Source organism: Oryzias latipes, chromosome 3 (assembly GCF_053564925.1).
Source record: "Oryzias latipes strain Hd-rR chromosome 3, Olatipes_Hd-rR_3.1".
Classification (NCBI taxonomy): domain Eukaryota; kingdom Metazoa; phylum Chordata; class Actinopteri; order Beloniformes; family Adrianichthyidae; genus Oryzias; species Oryzias latipes.
Window position 1 is genome coordinate 13,334,356 of NC_136239.1, and position 19,946 is coordinate 13,354,301.

The following is a 19,946-nucleotide window of genomic DNA, read 5'->3' on the forward strand; positions in this document are numbered from 1 at the left end:
TTTTAGGAGCCAAGCATCAGAACAACACGACCCATTACATTTATAGGCTATCTCCTCTGCCTCATACTCAGTGAACATGCTGCCTTGCTAATGTGCAGGATTTTATTGCTGCTGTGCATAAACTGTCCCACTCTGCCAGTAGAAACAGCACCTCGACTGCCATGGTGATTTAGGATTTAGTTTGTTCAGGTTACAAGTGGAGCTCTACCCTGTCTCTTCATCGCTGAGATTCTGACTGTTGTACTGTTTTAATCATCTGAGTTCTTTAGCATACCAGGTAAAATGTGGGTTCTTGAACCCGCTTTTAGCCCATGGTGCTCACACTGGATAAGTAATTAAAAGACCACTGAGGGACATCTTTTTTTTCTTTTTTTGTCTACTGTTTACAAGCGCATGTCCACTAGGAAGGGGCTTGGTGTGAAATGTCAAAGTCAGGGGTGTCAAACTTATTTTAACCGAGGGCCACATCAGCATAGTGGCTGTCCTCAAAGGGCCAGGTATAACGTATACATGTAATTAAATATAGAGAAAAATAAATGTAACTACTCCTTAATGTTAAATAACTCATTATTTACCCATTATACCTTTTTAAAGTGACAATTACAGTTGCATAGAAACATATGTTGTCTTGTTACTCTAGCATAAATCCTTTTACATTTGATTCTGTCAGGTTAGGTTATATGGACAGTGTTTAAGTCCTAATGTTTAGTTACCCAATCCGATATTTCAAGTCCAATTCCCCCTAGATATGAAAAAATACACACCAATTTTTATTTTAAGAAATTAAAAACTTTTATGCTCTCGCGGGTAGAGAGCTGTGTGTTTATTATAGTTCCAATCACGCACCATATGCTGAACTTTCAACAAAAAAAAAAAAAAAGTGCGTTGATGCGGTGATGAGGTCATCTTCACAGCTCTACTCGCGGGCCACATAAAATGACATGGCGGGCCACATTCCGCCCGCGGGCCTTGAGTTTGACACATGTGGTCTAAGTACTTCTGTGAATTCAAAGGGATGTCATCCATACGTCACTACAAAATCCCTAATTGGTCAAAGTTGATTTAACTTGCAACGTGTGTTCAATGGCTGTGTGTTTTGTACACACAGCCATCATGTTGTGTTTTGTACATAGAGCCCGAAAATTGGTTATAGGAGCTAGTGTAGTGACACCGTGAGTGCGAAAGTTTTGAAGAACGCGCGTTTTCTTGCTTTTGCGTAGACTTTTCTTCGGAAGTGGTCAGACCTCCTTACAGCTCATTGAATTGAAAGCTCCTAATTGTTTCCAAAGATGCTGGAGGCCATGAGTGATTTCCAGGGCAAGGCTCCAGGATCAGCAGACTCCCAACCGGAGTTTGAAAAAAACGTTTTGGCTCAGAGTTTCTTACTTTGGGTCAGCTCGGTGATGCTCCCAGCTCAGACTGTCCTGAGAGTATCCGCGGTTTCCAGGATGCAGATATGTTAGCACTGTTGGCAAGAAACAGACGGCCAAGGCTCAATACATTTGCAGAATTATTGATCCCCATAAAATAAGAAGAAGTAGAGGTCTAGAGTTACACATGAATCACTTTGAGGCATAAAGAAACTATTTTTATGGGATGCAATTAATGTTTCATTTTATTTAAAGAGATCAGTTTTCAGTCATTTCCTAAAATTATAGACTTTAAAGGGATGACAAGTTTTGCTATAAAATGTTTTTAATGAACTCACTTTTGTTGCCTACATTAAAGGGGAAACCATTAAAAAGTTACTGTTGAAATAAAAAAACGTTATGCATTTTAATTCTTAATGTTGATGTAAACTGATGTATGCACCATTTAAAAACCAACCAGAATGAAAAATATGTTTTTGGTGTTTTAACATGCTTCTGTGGCATTTTTCTCATGATTGAGGGCATATATTTAAAAAAATGAAGCTTACAATTGTATTTCTGAGTTTTTCTTTATTCGTTGTGAATCAGAAGATCAGAGATCCCACCCATCCCACCTTTGTTTTTGTCGTCCAAGCTGGCATTTGGCCTTAAACTGTGCGGCTGGATAGCTCCATATTATTTAACATTTTTGCTGCACATTTGGTGGTAGGTTGGGGGTGGGAGGGGCTGTAAGCTATCAGGATAGTGTGCAAACAGATAGTCCTGGCCACACTTTGAAGTTCTGAATAACCCCTACTGCGCTGCAGAAACTATGTTCTAGAAAACGACACAGTGTTCTATTTTGGCTAAAACAGACTCAATCAAAATGAAAAGACCACTGGGAATGCTTTGAAAATAGATCAAAAGATGATCAGAGTGGGAGGGTAAAAGCCAAAATCATCAACATCTTTGCACAAAATTAATTTCCAATGCATTCTGGACTTTATAATGAATGTCTTTTACATTCAGTCTCATGAATACAAATGTGTTTTGGTCCTCATAACATTAGGCTGCATTCCAGAATAGGTATTTTGAAGGGACTGTCAATTCCACAAGGTTACACCTGAGCATTGAAAAGTGCTGCATTACGCTCCTTTTTTAGGACAATCAGGACGTGTGATTGAAAACTGCTTACTGATTTATCATAATTAAGTATTTGAGGTTATTTTTTTAAACTCACGCAGACTAAAACTACATTGTCTTTACATTAAAAAATAGATTACCATTTAGAATTTTTATAGCAAATATGGTCTCTATGTCAGCATAAACTTCCCTTCAAAGGGTTGGAACATTTGTTATCCCTAATGCTACAAAGCAGTCTTTGAAATTCTTGCGTAATAGTGGACTGACATTTCACATACCAGAGAACAGTGAGGATGTGCTAAGAATAAAACCCTTATGTTATCTTTGAGGGTTCTACAAGGGTTTCCACAGACAATGATGTTGACAGATCAACCTGTGTTTTTTTTTTCTTTTTCCATTTAATGTTATTAAAACGGAATAGCGATGGACTTGAAAAGCAGCATTTTCTGGTCCTGCCTTTCAGCAGGGAAGTCACGGCACGTTTGCTGCTTTATTCCCGCTGTTGTCATCCTGTTGAAATGAGAGATTATCTGTCAGTTAATACTGTGCATGCCGTGCTGTTTGCGTGACTTTCGCTTGCACACAACAAGAATTAGTTGCAGTTGACAATAGCCTAAAGTTGTCAGCGGGGGACAACACGTCACTAATAGGCTTTGGGTTTGCACTGGCAGCCACTTCCCAGCTTCCTAGTTTTCCCACCCCAAAGATTTAGTCAACTAATGCAGCCCAAAGGAATTTCTCAAATAAAATTTGACTTTTTTTAAGCCAAATTGCAGAATTAGGGCCAGATATTTAACCCTTTAAAACCCAGTACATCAAAGAATTGACAGAAAAATCAACTTTTTGGGAGTTAAGATGTTTTCCAAACCTTTTGATGAAGCAAAAAAACTTTTTATAGGACCCATAACATGCTATTATTAAGCGTTTTATGGTAAACAAAATGCATATATATAATAATAATTTACCTTTGGCACACAAAAGAATACATTTTTTTGTAAATATTAGTTATTTTCCCAAACTCTTTTTCAATCCGAAAGTAAGACGACTTGATCTCTGAGGCCCTGCCTTTTGTGTTGGTGCCGCCCATTTTATGACATTATCTTAAAGCCGGTCTCGGCAGCGTGTCAGCATTTTGCCCACAAAAACAAAAAACCTATGTATATTGTGCATATTAAAGGAAACATTTCGGCGGTCAGTCTCACAGCTGACCTACCCTCCTTCCTCACACAACCACTTATTAGGGTGATCGTGGGGTGGGGTGTCAGCCCGCAAGCTAATTAGTCATGGTCCCCCTCCCATGGTTGCCACATTGATCCCCCCCGTCGGTTTTAATTGCACCTTGGACATGTAGGACCCCTGGTGGGAGGGTGTTTGGACATCACTGCCAGCAAGCAGGAGGTGTGCTGTCATTGCCCTACACGCCAATTTTGACTGCACCATTTATTACACACACCCAAACCACCCACATACACTCCAACACATACAAACACACATACATTACCCAAGGAAGGTGGGATCTCTGATTTTCTGTCCCCTTCCCCATCCCTGATGGGGGGAACCAGGCCCTCTGCTGTGTCCCTTGGGTGCTGGCTTTCTGGTCCTGGCCGCCCTCTCTCCACACAGGAAGAGGTACCCCTGAGTTCTCTGGCAAGACCACAAGCCGGGGGATCGCACCACATCTGAGCCTGGGGTGTGGGTTCCTGTCCTTGCCCTTGTGCGCTGGGCCTTTATGATAGGACAAGTAAAAATAATGAAATAAAGAGTGGGTGTGTGTAAGTCTGGGGGCGGTGCTGGGAGAGCAGGCTGTTCTTGGAAGGGGCTCACTTATCTACGTCACAACGTGAGAACCCGCTCATTGTTGTGGATGGGGGGGGCTGGTGCTCAGAGTGCAGGTTTTTATTATGCAGAGAAATGCGTTGGCGGATCAAAATACCGCTTTGAGGTTTCTTTTTGTGATGAATGAACATTACAATTCACTTCAAAGCTCAAAAATTGATTTTTCTTGGTAGAAGCCCTTTAAATAAGAACTACATAGTATCAATTATGATACTTTGGTTGATTTAGTGAGTTTTTTTGGTTTTTATTCCCCTGAATAAAAAGCACCTTCTTGACCCACTGCCTCAATTTTGATCCACAGTTTTTTATTCTCCATTACAGCAACTGTATTTTAAAAAATCAATAACAGTAGATGAGTTATTCTGAACCAGGAAGTTTAATTAACTATCCAAAAAAATTTAGCCAAAAGTGTTTTTGAGATTTCACGGACGCTGCCATTTTGAAATGAGCAAAAAAAGCCCTTTTACTGTCCCCTAGTGGAATGCTTATGAACTACAGGGCCACCGGGTAATGTATAGTTTTTAAGGAAAGTTTGTACTGTGCTAATGAGACAGGGGTCAGAAATGCTTGTATCAAATATAGTAGGGATGTTTATATAGGGTTAAATCGGTGTTTGTAATATAGGAAAAGAAATAAGGCATTTGTGTCCAACCGATCAAAATTTTTAATAATAATAAAAATACAATAAACTTTATTTGTATAGCACATTTCAAGATAAAAATCAAAAAGTGCATCACAGTAAAACACAGAATATAAAAAGAATTATGAAAAAGCAATTTTAGAAATATAGTACAGGAGCTAATATTTCTCTTTTCCCTGCACTAACATGTGAAAGAGGTCTAACCATCTTCTATCCAGTGGTTATGTAATATATATTTATTTTGATGGAGGTTTAGAACCCTTTAAAACTCTGCTTTTTAGTGATGGATCATAAAAGTTGTGCAGACACAGATGACCACGATCATTCTGGCTGATAAAATGACCCACATTTGTCAGTGACCAATCAATCATCTGCACCGCAAACCACACCAACCAGTGATGAATGGACCTGCCGTCTCCGCTCAGCATGATGCTGTCTGGCTCACTGTCCTGGACTGGGCGTCATGACAAAAAACATCCGAGGCAAATAACTCAGCAAGTGTAAACCATTTTAGTGATGCTGCATTTAAATCACTAGCTTGGAGAACCGACCACGATTAAAATATTCAACCTATTATTGAATGTTGAGTGAAAACATTTAAGGAAGGGCAGGTATGCTTAAAAACCAGGTCTTTCAACTGACTGTTTACATCACAGAAGACTTTACAGCATCTTGTCAATCATTATTAATTCAAAAATAGACATTGCAAAGTAATCAATAATCATAATCCATGTAAACTTCCTTCAGGCTCTCATTGAATTAAAGGTCAAAGTTATTCCAAGTAAAAACGATAAGCTGTGATTCTCTTTTTGTCCCACTGTAACGGAAATAAAAAACACAGCATCCAATTAAAAGGCATGTTTGTTTAAAACTTTCAAATTATTTCTCCTCATCGTCTCTCCAGAATGATTAACCCCATAAAACCATTCATATCATATTTGGTAATAGGCCTGTCAACTGACTATAAAAAAATCGTATACACTAATTTGATAGTGTCTACGCGTTGTTGTTTTTTTGTAACTGCAATTCGGCTTAAAAAAATTCGACCGGCTGAGCTGTCAGCATGCGATCAAGGAACACCTGATTTTTACGTAGAGCTGGCGACTGGACTTAAAAAGCAGCGTAGCGACACACCATCACGGGCGTTCCGAAGGCAGAAGCCAGAAATTCTGGTCTACGGCATTCACTGTAGACTGGGGAGGAGCCAGTGCACACCAGAGATGGCAAATCTTACACACCTCATCCTTAACGTGTTTCTAAAAGAAATTAGACTTCTGTCAAGGGTTGAAGAGGATGGCTCAAGTTATAAAAAAGGTTTGAAAGGTGTGTTCATAAAAGGTAAATTTCAGGAAATCATTTCTTTTCAATTTTAACAGTGACACATTAAACTGTTTTGGAGCTACTGTAACGTAGGCAGCGTCTATTTTATTGGTTCGGATAAATCTCTTTGGCTGACAGCATAGCGTCTTAGAAGGTCTTCTAAAAGCAGGGCTGTTTTCTTTCCAATCAGTTTTGAGATTTCTTTAAAGCCATTTGTTTATGTTGATCATCTGCCAGTCTGTACCACACTGAAGAAGGTCACCTGCCTGTGTATAAGAGGGTTGTAAGCCATACCAATTGTGTTAAGTTCAAATGTTGATAGAGCAAGAGACGACAAGGCAAATGCCTTTTAATGATTCACAGGGAAACTGTGCTGTGGAAGACAACTTCATGAGAAAAGATCTCAGATAAAGGTTCAGTGGTGCAGTTGATTATGTAAGAAAAACAAGATGTAATGACAGACAGCAGACTATGCGGGATTCCCGTCACTTTTTTTTTTTTTACGTTACTGCAGTCCGTCAATGGGTGTTGTAATTAATCGTCATGACTTTGCTCTTACATAACATATCAGGGTCACACTCAGCACTGGCTTTTACACTCACTCTGTATTGGAATTCAAACACGAACAGAAAATCAACAAAAAACAAATCTCCAGGATTCAGTCAGGCACTGTGATCGTAGTGTTTGAAAACTGTATAGCGATACAGCATTTGTTGGACTGCCAAAATGTAGGAAAAAAATGTGTAATTTAGTTTGGTAATAGTTTGAAGAGTACATCCAGAATAATGATGTAGTTTTAGATGATTTGGTGAATCTGACATTTTTCTGACTCTGAATTCTGAGAACCACTCATGTGACACGTGTGACGCATTTTCACGCTTCTGAAGGCTTTTTTGTCAGCTTTCATAATACCAATTCGAAGCTTCCTCATTGGCCCGTTATCCTCAGTGCCCTTTCGCACCACATTGGATTCCTCGCATAGCCGTTTAGTTGAAGCCAAGTACCAATTGATTTTTTGGGAACAAACAAGTGGCTGGTGTCCAGATTGTTATATCATCAGTCATTGTTTCAGACCCATCCAGATTAACCTGATCGCTGCAGGCCAATATAAGCCAAACAAGATGAAGCAGTGGTAATGTTGCATATGGCGTTGTTTTTCGGAACCCTCGTAAAATACAATAATTGATTGTTAGGTTGGGGTGCTGCAGTGACAGGCAGCAGACATCAGCAGAAAGCTGTTTAGCAACAAATTGTCATAAAGAACATAATGTACATCACACAAAGGGTGGTGAACTAGTACAAGATACTATGACAGAGTATTAGGATCACCATAAAAGTAAAAAAAATAAATACATTCATGAGAATAAAGTCATAATTTGTCAAACCAAATGGGAAAGTAACTGCTCACAATGAGCTCTGTCTATCATACTAAAATACAATATTGGTTCTTTTTTTTAATATTTTTCTTAGTAAACTCATTTTGTCTTATAAATGTATTACTTTATTTTGTAACTTCTCAACTTATAACTTTAGTGTCGGAAAAGATACTGACGCTTAGTCATAATGTTTCGAGTTTATTCTCATTAAACTTTGACTTTTTTTCTGATAATTTTACAACTTTATTCCTGTAAAATTATTTAGTTTTATGGTGGCCTTAATACTCCGTGATAAGACAAAAACAACTGTTGTTTAAGGCAAATATATTTAGAAACTGAAGCACCAGGACATAACAAAACACACACACACAAAATGTAACTGGTCACTGGCCATTTAAAGTGGCGTTCCCACTTAACGTGATTTACGATTCAGGGGCATTTTTCTTATTTGCATGGAGAAATTTCTTCACGTGGATGTGCTCTGAAGCACAGAAGTTTATATTTAAATGTATTTAGTTTTTGTTTTTGCACGACTTTTTAAAGTTGTAAAACTGATGTTACGGATTTTCTGAGCGCTGGCAGCTATGGACCGACATAGATGACCGGTGACTATTCATGACATCATCAAGTGGTAGTAACGTCCGAATTTCAACAAAAACATTTTTTACCGTATCTCTCTGCTTGAAAGGATAAATGTAGCTGTGGGGATAGGGAAGCGATTCAAATTCAGCCACAAAGACGTGTTCTCTGATGCTTTTGCAGAGCTCTTCACAATAAATAAAGCTAATCTCTCAACATTATCCGTGTCGTCCATTTATTTTAAATATACAGTCAGTTGGACCAGGCTTCTGTGTAGTAATAAGACTAAAAACACATCTTGACAATAGCTCCTCCCTTAAGGTCAGAAGCGTCACGTTTTGCAAATGCACACAATGTCAATGCAAAGCAAACATCTAAACTTTGTAACAAAAGTTATTGAAGAAAACAACTCAGTAAAGAAGACTACAGGCTCACAATAAAATTGCAAAGCACATCTAACAGCTTGTTGTGAACCTGCTGAGGTAAAACCTTCACTGTCTTAAGGTCATTCTGTGGCAACCGTACAAAAGCATGGCTGTGTGATGCCTGTGACGGCGCACCTCGTACACTACAGGTACTCCATACAAACTCAATGACCTTAATTAATTTTTAAGCCTCATCCTGCATACATTAGCAGGCTAGAACAGATTTCTCGCTTATGACTAACAAGTGGGAAATGAGTGTAACAAGTCTTTGGAAGCTGTTCAGTGAAAGTGTGCAAAGAAAAAAAATTAGACAGAAATAAAAGGTTTAATGCTTTATCTAAGGGACATTTTTTTTTTTAAACTTCAACTTTGGAACAGTGATATTCCACCTCAGCAACAACAGCTCCAAAGGGCAATATATATTTGAAGAAAATGTGATGTGTATGTGTGATGTGTTTTTTTTTATTTTTTTTTTTATTATTATTTTAGCAGCTTTGGTTTTGGTTTTTGATCATGTTTTTGCAACAAATAGTACCTTGATCATGCATAACTAATTCAGATGTTCTGCTTTTATTATAACAAAAGTTTTAAATGTCAAATATGTTTGGTTTTAATACATGAAAATGACCCTCTGAGAAAGTGCCCGATCCTGGTCAGTTCTATTGACAAAAATAATTTATTTTTGGACCAGGCACAAAGTGACTAATTGCAAAGTTTGGGAGATTTATAAATTTTGTCTGATGTTCTTGCTGAGAATGAAGCCATGTACCAAAATGTAAACTAATGAAATGATGCTGACTCATCTACCCGTCAGCCTGAAATCAGCAAAAACCAACTGCTGAGTTTACAGAGCGGTCTACAACCTTGAGATTATGTACCCACCACCTGCGTGCCCCATAAAGGTTTACCTATTTTCCGCCCCATCCGCTTGTAAGGGCAGTTGTGACTGAGGCATAGCATTTGTCCTCCATATCTTACCTACATCTGTGTTTCTCTGCTACTTGTATGGGATTCAGGCTTTCACTGCGGGCAGATTGAAAAACTCATTCAGCTGCTCTCATTAACAACTCTTACATTTGCATGCTTTGTCATCATAGTGGATTAAAAAACAAAAAAAAAATGAAAGCTGTGAGCGGCGTTGTATGGCCGGCCCTCGCCACTCGCCTACAGCATCCTATGTTCACATCCTATGTTGTATCCTTTTGGTCAGCTCTAGCCAAGGATCCATGCATTAAATTTTCACAGTATTCTGTTAAAAAATGTGCTAACAGGAGAACGCCACTTTTTCGAGCTCGCCACATGCACTCCATTCAAACTTTACAACTTCTAGTTCCAACATTTCTTCCACGAGAACTTCCCAATGATGCCCGAGAAGTTAAGAGGTGATAAATAAAAATCCCTAGAAAAAGTTTTCATTTGTAGCTGGTACTAAAGGTGTTTTTTTTTTTTGAAAATTCAAGATGGCACATTCTTCCCGAAGTCAAAGGTCAAATAAATTGACCCAACTAAACATGTGTGTGAAATGTTTTGAAAATTGCTTGAACAAAAGTTTTCCTTTTCCCATACTGTGGGAAAACATGAAAATCACCAAATACTTTCCAATAAAATGGCCGCCAAGCTGTAGGTTGAGTAGCCATCCCATAATAATTTCAAAACTTCCTTTGGGTATTCCCGACACGTGTGTTTTAATTTCGTTAGTGGATTCTGACATTTTTCCAAAGCCCTGTAGGAGATTTTGGTCCCATTCATTTGTTTGACGGTTTCGCCCGCTATGATGTCTTTTTTATTTATTTTTTTATTTTGGTGGTGACACCAGTGCATCTAAACTACAGTTAGAAAGAAAATCAAAGTAATAAAAGAAGAATAAAAATGAATATTTCAAACTGAGGATCAGTACTATCACGAAAATAGTTCATGGTAGGGATAAGTGATCAAAACTCAAAAATTGCAGTCATTTACCTCTTTATGTATTATTGGTTTTTAATAAAAGACAGATGGACTTGAAATAAGATGCTCATCTGAATTGTTCACATGGTTGAAAAGTAGTCCTCTTCTTAGCATGCTTAAAAAGTGTATTAAAAGTCAAGCAAAAGCAACGAGAGAGTGTCACAGAGAGATGAGCCCTCCCTCCGCTGTTGGAGCTGGTGCCTGCATATACCAAGTCTTTTCTGTTAGCTAACTGAACTTTTACATGTTCACACAAGGCTGTCAACTCCCATGCAGCTCACTGACTTTATGAGTAGGCTGTCCTCTCTGCCACTGAAACTTAGAGGTCAGCTTCTGGTTACATCACTGCTTGGCACTCAGACTCATAGAGCTGCTGTGGGAGTACACTGGTCCGGTTGTATCTCCTGCATTTTACAACAAAAAAGATTACAGCTTAGATCTTTTTTTTTTTTTTTTTAAATCCACCTTGAAATTATCACCAGTTGTCCAAAAGATGTTGCCCATTACATATGGGCATACGTAATGGGCAATGTGTTACTGTTTGGAAAAGTTCAGTTGTCAAAACTACTTTAAATGTAAAATCTTTGTTTGACAGAGCGGCATAACGGAGGGAAAAGAACACAGCAAACAGCAGTGCAAATTGTGATCACTGTCAAGTCACATTGACATTAATGAGCGCGTCTGAATGCAGAAAAAGCAGCTTTCGCTCTGATCTGAGCTGCAGCCACGTCACGTCAGAGTTATTGTGGGCAAGAAACACAGCATATTCTCAGACGCGTTTCAACTGAGTCACTGATGCAGCTCCAACATTTTTCCAAATAAGTGTCTGGTAAGACCCTTCTTGTCAAGGCAAATAAGATGATGGCACATGGCCGTGGACTAACGGGGAAGGTGCTGAGCCGCAAACAGAAGGGAAAAGACCAGAAGAGACAAAGAGATGGAGGAAAGCTTGTGAAGCTTCAGCCCACTTGACATCTTTTCACACAAATAATTTTTCTGTGTGTTTGTTTTGTAAAATAAAAATCTCTGAAGCTGCGGGCACACTGGGCATGTGATGCACGAACGCGCAAAGCACACATTCCTGAACACGTGTTTAGCCCAAGGTGTTCGCACTGGAAAAGTAGGGAAGGACTTCCTCTTCTTCTTTTTCTACTGTTTCAAACTGCAATTATTAATTTTTCCTTCATGATCAATATTCAAAGGGGACGCCATCCATGTCACTATCAAATCTGAGCCCCTGAGTGGTCAAACCTCCACCTGTTTTTAACACACGTTCAATGGCTGCGTGTTTTGTAGGTAGAGCCAGAAAATGGTCATAAAGTCTTGCGACTTGAGAGTTTTAAAAGTGCATTTCAATCATTATCTTCAATTAGCTGCTGTTAAGATCTTTTCGTTTTATTAAATTAAGAAGGTGCTATGATCGTAAGGTTAAAATGTTCACGTTTCCAGTATTGAGATAATAATAGTAATCTTGGACGATCACTATGTTTTGAATGTTTCTTTCATATAACAAGCAAAAAGTAAGATTTGTTTTTGTGAAGCTCAGAAAAGGGAAAATTGATGTGTGAAATCCTTAGTTACAGCTCTGACATTATTGTATTAGCATACAATAACCTTTTATCAGGATGGAAACCATGTATGGCTTCAGTTAGAGCCCACATAGAAAATGGCAATACTTTGGTACAAGTAAGAAAAGGAACATGAAATATTCTCAAAAAATAATCTGAACGGAAAAGAAGAATTTTCAAGAGTTACAAAAAGCGTCCCATATAGCTTTAAAAGAGAAACAGCCATGAATGTCTTTTTTAACTTACAAGTGTACAGAGGAAAGAAGATACAGACTTTGTTTTTTAGATCTGATGTGACAAATGTAAAGTAAGTTTTAGCCTCTTGGCATAAAAATCCATGAAAGTTGTATGTTTTTCCTTTGTTAAAGTTCCAGTCCGATTATGTTTTAATCCATTTTCAAAGCGTTCCTGGGCTCTTAACTGTGATTTACCATTTTTAGTCAAAATCAAAAACCTGTGTTGTTTTCTAGGACATAGTTTCTCCAAAGCGGTAGGAGTTTATTAGAAATTTGCCTCCGGGCAGGACCACTGGCACGAAGCAAGCCCACCCTTACTTCCATCTTCCATCTGTTGACACTCTCTCCAAATTTTTTTCCCCTACAGCATTTTGTCGGCTGAGAAATTTCCGGCTGATTCACAACGATTTGAATAAATAAATCTTAATTTTCTATATTTATGTCCTCAACCATCAGTAAAATGTTGAAAACATCATTTTCATCAGAGTGGCTCTTTAACATTATGTGTGGTTTCATTAAAAAATGGTTGAGTATTTTGGCAAACCAAAGACATTAGTATTAACCCACATGTTTCATGTGTTATCAAAGACTGAGCGGTGAGAAAAAGTATTTTTGGTTCTCAAAAGGTTTGTCCATTTTTCTTTATTCATTGAAGAAGTTACACCAATTTAATCCCTTGATGTCTGACTTTTTTACCAGCTATGAAAAGGAATCACTTGTGTTTTTGTATTCATGTCGATGCTAAATTAAGGGAGTGCAGAAGTGGTTTGATGCATGTTTGCATCAATGGGCATCAAGGGGATTAAGTTTAGGGTAAAAACTGCCCAAATTTGAATAGAAAACAGGAAAAGTGTTTTTTTATTTTTGTTTTACCTATTCCAAATCTTTTGAAGTACATATGGCCTTAGACGTATCATGGGGTTTTTTTGGGGGCATAATCCCAACAGAAACGAGGAACTTTAAATTACGTTCAGATTTGGGCCAAACGCTAATATTAGCGATTCTGTTCATCTTTGGTTGGTTGCACAGCAGATCCGTGAGACAAAAAGCCTGAAATGTAACATGACAATTGTAGCCCTAATGCAATGACTGGCAGCAACTGCCATGTTGAATGGACAGAACAAAATGTCTGACTCACTGTTCTGTCTAAAAACAGACCAACCCCTCCCCCCACCAAGATATATAAATAATCATCTTATGAATTTTTATTTTTGTTTTGTTTTTTTTAATTAAAGAATATTAAAGTACCAAAGATATTACCTATATGTTCACATTCCATCCATTTTGTTTCAACAAAATGAGACAGTTTTCTTTTTTATTATTTGTTTAACTTCCAGATCAACAAATCTTTTAGATTTAAAATGAACTTAAACAAGAGAGATGGTGGGCTCCACATCTGTAAAAACATTTATTTAGCTTTACCCCTATAGGCCTGCATCAAGAACGCTCTATGATAAGAAGAAAACTTTACATTTAATTGCTGCTCACTCTGTCTCAGCCTGAGGATTCAAACAGCTAACTTCTCTTTAAAGACCTCTAAATTATCATAATGAGATGTCCATGGATGTCAAATGTATGACAAACAGGCGGTTGCTAACTTCCCTTGGGAGCTGCACATACACGGCTTCTCCATGTGAGGCTGTTGTCTGATATTATTTGGTGCAATGTGCACTCACAAGCAGTAATTGCCTCTCTCAACACAGTAGAAGGATTTGCAATCACACAGTTCCTCAATCTGAGAAATGACGGTTTGAGAAAGAGCATCTTTGAAGCTGAGCTTTTTTTAGGGCAAATCAAATTAGGCAAGGTTTAGTCGGGTTCAAAAATTAGAGTCTTGGAAGTTTTTATAAAATATAAGTTTCCCATTTCTTATTTTTGTGTCTGCAACCTTTTTATCCACTCTCTCAGGCTACTTTAAGTAGACACAATACTGCAATATAATTCTACGTTCTCACTGGGCATGGGTTCAAGGGTGCGCTAAACGTGCATTCTTGAACCCGTGTTAAGCACATGGTGTTTACACAATTTGCATTATTTTCTATTATTGTTCTGTGAAAATCCATTTGGTGAATAGAATCGAGTAGAACCTTTATGTGGCAATTTGGTCACATTATTTATTTATAATTTTATTTATCTTTATGTCTCCAGGGAAGTCATTCATATACATACACATCAAAGGACAATCAACAGCAAAATTCATAAAACTATTTAAGACATTAGAAAACCATACTTAATATTTCCAATTTTTTGAGCATAGTTTTAAACTGGCCTGTAGTTACTATAATTTCAAGTCCTTTTGAGATTGTTCCACATTGTTAATGCAGAATCGCGAAAAGACACTTTTCCAGCCTCTGTTTGAACGTTTGGTACTGTCAGTAGTAAAGATTCTTGAGATCTTAAAGAAAACTGTCCTGTTTCTTTTGGATTAATACAATGACAGAGATATGAAAGAAATAAAACGTGTACCAATGAGTAATGAGTAATGAGTAGTAAACGTGTACCATACTTTAGTGCTGACCAGCCCACACATCTGTAAAAAGTTTCAAAATTTGATTTGGGGCATTGATGTAGATAAGATCTCCATAATCTAAAATCGAGGAGAAAAGATAGTGGCCAGTTTGTTCTTTGCATTAAAATAGAAGCATAACCTGTTTCTGAAATTCCACTTTCGGCTTCTCCCATCAGGGGTCGCCACAGCGAACAAGTCGCATGGTAAATTTGGCAATGTTTTACGCCGGATGCCCTTCCTGACGCAACCTTCTCTAACCGGGCTTGGAACCGGCAGAGGTGGAGAAGAAATAAAAACCAATTTTCAATCTTCATTTTTTTTTACCCATTTCTCAATATGTTCCTTGAAGTTAATATTTTAATCAATTAAAATTTCATGGTTTGTAAAAGATTTGACTGTTTCAATTTTTGTCCCTTGAACAGTTACAACTGTGTGACAAACCTGCGTACTTCTCTTTGTTTTTGAATAGAGCATTAATTAGTTCTTTTTTTGCATTTAGAGAAAGATCTAGATATAGTAATCTGTCTGAATAACGTTAAAAGCATTATGAAATACAGATACACTGCCCTCAAGAGACTTGTTAGTACTGTAAAGAACCATATCATCTGCATATAAATGTTATTTGGTACGACCAAAATCCTGGCCAACATTATTTACATTCTGTTGTTTGCTGAGATGTTCTGAAACAGGAACGTTCAAGAGTTTTATTGTTTATTCAAACTGAAATACTGACTCCTTTTCCCCAGCAACAAACAGAAAGTTGTTAAATCGCATCTGCAAGGGGAGGTTTCTTTATAAAAGCCAAACTTAGTTTTATTGGAGCTCCTGTAAACTGGTGTATGGTTGCATAAAATTTGTTTTAGGGTACTTTCTGTTTTTGTTTTTCCAGACTTTAGGATTTAACTGCTGCGGTTTTGTCAACAACATTAAACAAATCTTTATTATTTTATCAATTTGACATCAATTGAAATTTAACTTTTGATGATTTTGTCCAATTGAATAGATATATTAAAGCTTTTATTTATCTTTGTACCTAGCTGAGCATATAGTACTAAAAAAGTAATAGACAGAAATATTTTGTTGTGTGTACATTGAGTTTTCAACTCTCACACATGGTTCTGTTAGCTTTAGTAACAACTGCCCTCATGGGTGGATACAGCCTATCTTTGTACAAAAAATTGGCAAATCTGTATCGGGCACGCAGGTGGCATGAAGTTTGTAGACCGCACGATGCAAAGTGAAAGTGTTCATACACATTTTTCCACGGGCATGCTGCAAGTGACAGGTCATAGCAAACACTGAAACAGCACGTAAGGATAAGATAGGTATGATGCAGGCGTGTCAAATCCTGCACACTGCATAAAGAGCCATTAGTGATGTTCAAGTGATAAATATGCACTTATTTCACAGCCTGAGGGTTGGAAATGAGGAAATTAGGCAATCAGAGTGTAGTTTGTGTGACCATCCTATGGGCACTTTTGCATGACCTGCACACTCCATGCATGCGGCATTTGCACTGGGTCAGTATAGGGCCATGTACGCACACCTTACAAACGACTAGAGGGCAGCGTAAGGGTATCATACAACATCATCACCTGTACATCATTTGTGACTGGAACTTACTCCTAATGACTTCACAATCCACTTACTACACACACAACAAAGGTATGTTCCATTTTCAAAATGTCTATTAAGGTGGCTGCACAGACCTCAAGGGAACTGCAAGACACACTTGCGCCTTTCTTAAGATACAGGTGCTTCTGTCTATGACCCCCACAGGCCCAGAAAACCCAAAAACCCACAGGACCCGTTCAGGTCAACCCACATTTGGTTCCTGTACAAAGTAGAGGTTTTCCTTTTACTGACACCATTCCTTTAATTGTTATGATTGATGTGTCATACATACCATATAAAAAGCATCAAACACAGTGCATCTTTGCAAATTCTACCTGTGGATGTTTTAAACCCTAACTGGGTGTCCAAATCCCAAAACTAACAAAGCTGTTGTTTTGGAAGTTCTAAGTCCAGCAACAGTTTCAGACTGCAATGATGGGGACAGGGTGATAATGTTTGCTCTGAGATTTCAAAGACAACTCTGTCTTGACCCAAATCACTGGCGTTTTCTCCTTCGCTTTCGCCACACATGCACACAGACCCTTCTTGTATTTTCCCCCCTCATCATTACTCTCACTAACACTTGTTTTTCCTTGACGTTGGCAGCCTCAAACACCCCCCAGCTAGTACAGCAACGGGGGGAGAAAACGCGCAACTCTTGCATTTGAATAAGACCCCTTCTGCATGCAAACTCATTCGCATGAAGGTTCGTTTTCGAGATAAAGAGCAAGAAATAAAGCATGACACTGATGCTAAATTGCATTTGTTAACTATTCACACAACCGCACAAACTTTTTGTGGTAGCCGTTTCTTATTTTTTTAGACAGTCATCGAAAGAGCCAATCTATTTGCAAAACGCTTACCTTAAAAACGCCTTTAATACTAAATCTGAGCGCATTTGTATTTAAACTTAATATAGGTACAGTTAATTCAATCTGACAGACTTTTCTATTCTCTTAGAACAGATGTGACCATATTTCTTAAGAGTATATTACGATTTTTGGCCGGAGGTACGACTTATGCGTGACTTTAAAAATTAAAATAGGCTCATGGGTTTATAATGTTCCCACTGACAACCACGCACTATGGGTGTGTGTATTGGTACGTGCTACTGAGAACAACACATTAGAAGAAGCACTGCTCAGTCTGAAGTTATTAACGTGCCGCACATTTGACGGGCGTTCAAGAACTCGCGTTTAGCACATTCTTGAACACCACGTCCACATTGCGCCCATGGCGTTCACACAGGACAAGCAGGGAGGGTCTTCTTCTTTTTTTTTTTTTTCTGCTCTTTACTAACGCATGTTCACCACCTACAGTTGGAAGAGGATTGGTGCGAGATGTTGAAGTGGAGCAAGTCTCTCAAATTTTGCTCCATGCGTCACTACCAAATTCGAGCACCTGATTGGTCAGAGTTCAACCTGGTTTAACTTTCAACGTGAGTGGATGCCTGTTTTTAAAGATATGTAGAGCCTTAGTCATAGAAACTTGTGTAGCTATGTCTGAACACATGAGTTTTGAACACAGAAGCCCCAATTGTGCATATAAAAAAGTGGTCGCTTCAATGAGAGTTGCAGAGGATGGTGATAGCGGAGCTTTACATCGGGCTCGGCATAGTTGTTCTAAAGCAACACAAAGGCTAAAGAATTCAACAGAAATAATGATTTGAAATGACATGAATAGTTTATTTGACTTGTTAGCATGTTCTTTATGCTGAGGTTATCTGAATAATTGTTCAAATGTTGCGCCAACATATTAGATTCCCCCCCATGTTTCATGAAGCGAAATAAGCATCAGTGTGTAACGGTAGTGAAGTGTGCAGACATTCAGTGTATTATTGTTATCTATTCCATTATTGTGATTTGCCTTTCAAGATGTCCGCTCTTGTATCCAATTTTTGATAAATACAATAAATGTCACCCAAAAGTGGGACTTGTACTCCAGTGGGACTAATATGTGATTTTTTTCTTCTTTATTTTGCATTTTTTAGGCTGCTGTGATACAGACTTAACGTGTGAAAAATACTGACGTTTTTGTAGATCACGAAGAAAGAACAGTATTTAATGACCTTTGGAGACAGCCCTCTTGAAGCCATCTGCCACTTTGACAATCTTCAAAGGAGCAAACGCAGGGTACAATCGTAAAATTGTGAGAATTGAGCCTTCATCAACACACACACACGCACCCAAGTCTTTTTTTTCTTCCCTCAGTTATATAACCTTAATGCAAGAGACAGCTTGACTAAGACATCCTGAGCCCATCTTGTGATTGCCGTTTACTTCATGCTGGGGAATTCATTCATTCATTACCATGTTGAGCTGATGACCTGTGTGTCAAGAGAGATGAATCGTGTAGAGAGGAAGTACTGGCCCCGGGGAGGACCAGAGTGAGTGTGTGTTTGTGTGTTTGTGGACAGGAGATACTGCTGCCCGTCTCCGTTCCTCCCTGCTGTTTCACATTAGGTTTAGCCGAATCCTCTTCAAACACACATACTGTGTTCCTTGTTTTGCCCTCAAATTTTCACTGCTGCGTGAGCGCCACATCATGCACTTCAGCGTGTTGACACAAAAGTGTCTCGACAGGCCGACGTGACAGGCAAAGCAAGGGTCATGTGACTGACAGATCCAGCCAAAGGCATCAATGAGCTAGTTTTCTGTAGCCCCATTGGTGTTTCTTTTTAAAGACGATGTCAACCACAGCTCTTTTATTGGTATGCGAACAGTTAGAAACCTGATGAAAACATTACTTTCACTAAGACAAGGCCACCTTTCTGATTAAATTATCCTAAACAGGGTCATATTTACAATAATCAAGCTGTGTGGGCGACTCTGCTTTTATTCACATTATGTAGATATATGTATGCTATAATTGGAATTTTACCTTCCTCCAGAGCTTTTGCTGCAATTTCTTGACTCATGCTAATCTACAAGATTTCAACAAGGCCTTCAGGTCAAAAATGGTCTAAAGCAGGGGTCGGGAACCTTTTTGGCCAAGAGAGCCATAAATGCCACATATTTTGAAATGTAATTTCGAAAGAGCCATACAATAATGTAGTGTCCCTTCCCCACACTGAGGCACGGAGACTTAACCTCTTTTAAAGTTCTTTATTCCGATTACTGCAGACCGCAACAAACGCCGTCAATTAATTCAGCAACTCCTTAATCTCTCCCGCCGACACGAGAGCGCTTCTCCCAACTTTATATTCCCCTGCTCCCCTCTCCAGCCCTCCCATTTCCCTTATTCGGCCCATAGCTGAACCCCATTGGTCCAAACTACCTAACAACAGGCTGAGTGACAGAACTGAGGGCCAATCAGATCTCTGCTTGACGCGTTCAATGAACTCCAGAACTTTTAACGCGGCCCAACAGCCATCCAACTCAGTCCGCGACAATTTGTTTAAAACT